Source organism: Eubalaena glacialis, chromosome 18, assembly GCF_028564815.1.
Source record: "Eubalaena glacialis isolate mEubGla1 chromosome 18, mEubGla1.1.hap2.+ XY, whole genome shotgun sequence".
Classification (NCBI taxonomy): domain Eukaryota; kingdom Metazoa; phylum Chordata; class Mammalia; order Artiodactyla; family Balaenidae; genus Eubalaena; species Eubalaena glacialis.
The window spans coordinates 60,763,108-60,767,613 of NC_083733.1; the positions used below are offsets into that span (position 1 = coordinate 60,763,108).

At 56.7% G+C, this 4,506-nt stretch overlaps 1 pseudogene; it reads left to right on the forward strand.

Annotated features, from left to right (window-relative positions):
- Positions 1-2,866: 2,866 nt before the first annotated feature.
- On the forward strand, positions 2,867-4,021 carry LOC133077713 (paraneoplastic antigen-like protein 8B; annotated as a pseudogene).
- The last annotated feature ends 485 nt before the right edge of the window (positions 4,022-4,506 follow it).

Below are 4,506 nucleotides of genomic sequence, written 5' to 3' on the forward strand. Positions count from 1 at the left end.
TCCCTTCAGACTCAGCTCAGTGTCACCTGTTTCGGGAAGCTGGCCCCAATCCAGAATCAGCTCCAGCTCTTCCGACCCACCTCCCCTGAGAATGCAGGCGTTTCCCTCCTAGCACTCGCTTCTGCTTCTGTATGTGACCACCGAGGCTCTGAGCTCCAGGAGGCAGAGCCTGCCTCAGTCATCACTGCTCCCAGCGACCTGCACAGGTGGGTCCCAGGACAGCCACTAGAGAAACACTGAATGAATGAGTGAATGAAGTCTCCGGGCTGGAATGACTTCAGTGAGCACCTGGAAGGCTGAATGCTCTTCCCTAACCAGTGTTCCAGAGATTCGACAACAGACACCCCCAGCCAAGGAGAGGGCCCCATACTCCCTTTCAGGCCCTCCCCTATCCAGGTACAGTGAGTCTCACTACTGCCCTTCATCCCCTGGGGACAGAATCTCCTGCTTTCCAGCCCAGTATCCACCCCCCACCCTCCCACCCCCGTCTCCTAAGTGATTTGCCTCCATTTCTCCTTGTGGCATCCCCTCCCTCACCTGGAGGGAGCCAGGTGGTTCCTGTGGGAATCACTAACCCTCACCCACCACTCCCCAAAGCCTGGCCAATCAAAGCACTCACTCCCTCTCCAGTCACTGTGATTGGTGCAGGGGCAGGCACATGACCCAGCTGATCCAATGGGAGCTGGTCCAGAGTCTTTGGCTGAATAAATGAATGAAGGGGCCCTGGAACCAGCCATGCCTGAAGCTAATGCAACCTGGACTTTATAGTAACATGAGCCAATGAATTCTCTTTTCTGCTTAATCCAGGACAACTTCGGTTTCTGCACTTGGAACTCAAAGTGTCCTGTGTAATTTGCCCCCCCTAAAGCATTCTCCAAGCCCCCAAGAAGAAGGGGCACAGGGGCCTCTCAGTACCCTGCCAGACATTACCTCTGGCTCGAAGTGCTGGAGCAGGACTTGAGGAGACAAGGAAAAGGTCTTCCTGACTTCTCAGACCTGGCACCGTCACCTGCCATAGGTTCCTGAGGCTTTTTGCCTCATTCCTGGGGCCCCAGGTCTCATGCCAACAGGGAACCAGTAAAGGCGGTCTTGCTGCCCTGGGAGAAGACCCAATGGCAGGAAAGTTCTCAGTCAGTGTTTGCTGGATGGGCCCACGCTTGCGCAGACTGGCAGCTCAGCCATCAGATGGGCTGAGGAGAAAGGAATCTCTGATTTTATCTCTAATAGTTTGCCCAGATGGAAGGAGGGAATGAACGAATGTCATTACCTGGGGCTCATCCTGCAGCCTGGGGCCTGGGTCACCACCACAGTGTGTTCAGGTCCCAAGTGGGGGGGAGGGGGGAGAGGGGAGGGGGAGGGGGAGGGGAGGGAGAGGGGAGGGACAGGCCCTAGGGCTTGAAGGGGCAGTTCTGGAGGTGTCATGGGCTGCAGCCCTGGATCACAATGGGGCAGCGCTTGGGGTGTTAATGGGGCAGTTATTGAGATATCATTCAAGTGGCCCCCTGTGGGTCACTATGATATGATGATTTGCAGTGGCTGCAGGCCCATCCCACGAGCAGGGCTTGCCCTCTGAGTACCCCACCTGCTCTGATCTACAGAGAAGGTCCCACCGCGGTCCTGGTAGCTATGGCTGCCCAGAGGGCTGTGAAACCCAGACAGCAGTCGTGCCCCTGAACCAGGCCTGGTCCACTGCTCGGGCCCGGCTCAGCCTCCATCTCACCCAGCCACCTCGGGGCCCTTAGCCCCACCGGGACACAGACCTGCCACTTGCACCCCCATCCCCAGCCTCAGCTTCAGTCCAGACCCCGCCTCCTGGCCCTAGCCATCAAACTCACCCCAGACCCGGAGTAACCCCGAGTGAGGCCTGATCACCCCCCATTAAGGCCTGGTCCTCCTGAGACTTGATCCGCGAGTGAGTGGGACTGAGTTCTCTGTGTGAGGCCTGCCCAGTGAAACCACAAGGCGAATACTCTCATTTTCATTGGGTTCCTCAAAACAAATGCTCAGACCCTGGCAACAGCCTAAAAGCAGTTGTCATGGAACCGGCAGTAGCCAGTGGGGGAAGGAGAGGTGCCAGTGCCCCTGAGCCAAAGCCTCCTGCCCACTCTGATGTAGATGCAAAAAAACTGGCAGGACGAAAGGGGAGGGGGGCTGTGTCACACTTGGGTGGAGTGGGAGGGAGAGTAGTGATCCGTCACGCAGGAGGCCCATACTCGTGCAGGGGGCTGGCTGTGGACGTGCACAGGGCCCTGCTGGTCACCAGCATCCCGGAGGACCTGGAACAGGCAGCCATCGAAGCCATCCTGCAGCCAGCCTTCCTGCCCCAGGGCACGTTCAGGTTGAGGAACACGAGGGGCGTGAGGGAGGAGAAGGCCAAAGCCGCCTTCATGGAGTTTGTGGCGGACATTAATCATGGTGCCATCCTCAGGGAGATCCCCGGCAAGGACGGCATCTGGAGGGTTCTGTGCAAGGACACGAGAGTCCTGAGGCAGATGAAACTGTCCTGAGGCAGCTTGCTGCTGGATGAAAGGCTCCCACAGGCCGCAGTGACCAGGGCCCCCAGGGACTCATCTGCCAATTCAGAGACCCAGGCCCCCTTCCTGGTGCAGCCAGCAAGGCTAGCAAGGGCGGGGGGGGGCACAGAAATAGAGCCAGAGACAAAAAGAGGGGCCGAGGAGGACCACCATTTACCTCTGCAAAAAAGAAGCTGAAGGATTCTTCCATCAGAGCCTGGGCATCGAGATCACGGAGGTGGAAGAGGAGGACTTGGGCAGGGATAAATGACAATGCCAGTGCGCTCTACGCAACACGCCAAACGGCTGCAAGGAAGCCCTGCAGAGAGACGTGGATGAGGCAGACAGTCCCCATGGAGTTCTTGGCCCTGGTGACCTTTGTGGACAAATCCAAGAAGAAAGTGACAAAGACAGAGCCCCCCGATGTGATGAGCTTGAACATCACAGAAGCCAGGAGCAGAATCCGCAACACGGTGGCTCTCATGGTCATGAGGGACATACCTGATGAGATGCTCAAGGGCAGTGATGCTTCAGGAGGTGAGTCTGAGGAATGAGGCAACTAGGTCACCCAGAAGAGCATGGAGAGCCCTGAGTTCTAGACATCATGGCCTACAGGATTTCATCAGACATCAAAACCCGCAGGGAGACGTTGAAAATCGCTTCTGTGATCGAGTTGCTGGGCTGGAGTGACAAGGAAGCTGCCCTGCCCGAGGTCTTGTCCGTCATGGCCAAGGACACTTCCGGAACCCGCGTGAGGGTGGAGGATGCAGGCTACCAGGTGGACGCCATGGTCCTGAGGAAGGCCAAAGACGGCGGTCACCTGCTGGGATGCATCTCCACCGTGGCTGAGCCTCAGACCCCCTCCAAGGGTAAGAAGGCTCCCGGTGGCCCGCTGGCGGGCTGAGGCGAGGACGAGGAAGATGAGGGTGGCCTCCTGGAGCTAGCGGTGCTCCTAGATGCCCAGGACGTGGCTGAGCGGCTCGCGGCAGCAAAGGTTTGTTTCTCAGGTGTGTTGTTACACATCAGTGCAGTGGGCTGTGGATATTCCCCATTCTAGAAGCCTAAGGGGCAGCCCTCATTTGGGTGTCTTCTTCTGATGCTGACAGGTCGATGGCCAAACCTGCAGCGTCTGTCACAGCTTCTGCTGGCGTCGGGCACTCAGCACATCCCCTCACAACTGGACCAAGGCAAATCACAAGCCGCCTTGATTCTTTGGAGTCGGGGCGCATAATTTCCCCACACGAGGCACCACCAGCTACTTGGCGACAATCAGGAATGCGTACCCTCCTTAGAGGATCGGTGACCGAATGGAACGATAGAATAATCTAACCCTCCACCGTCACACAGCAAAGGCAAAACCTCTTCCCGTGGGGCTTTTGAGCTCTTGTCTCCCGCACTAGGCTGTGCACTCGTCAAGGTTGGGGATCAGACTGTCCTCAACTGAGCCCCTCGCTGCCCTGAGCCTCAACGTCCTCATCTGTAAAATTCAGCCTCGGGTGTTCTTGTGAGGTTGGGCTGTGATCGTTCATGAAAAGCATTTAGTACAGCCCCGGGGCACGAGATAAACCTAAACCTTGGCTCTGAGGGTGTTAGGAGCCGGAGGCTGGGATGATGGCCGGGTTTGGAGCGCCTTCTGCTGGAAGAAGACATAACAGCAGGGCTGCCCAGGCCGGGGACCACTCTGCATCTCAGAACCTCATCTGTAACCATGACCTAACGATGATGCCAAGAGGACTGATGGTGTTAATGCGTGTAAAATTACTAGAGTAATGGGATGAATTAAAGGTAAGTGCAAATTCTTTATCCTTCTCCCCATCTGGAGGTGGAGTTTATTAGAATGAAGTGGTAGTCACATTGAGGCTGCCAGCTTCTGCTTACTGACTTTTGGAACACTTGTTCTCGGGAAACTCTGTCAGAAGACCCAGCTGTCAAGTTTTGGGAAGGCCGAGCCACATGGAGAGGCTGTGGATAGACGCTGCAGTTGAGAATTCCA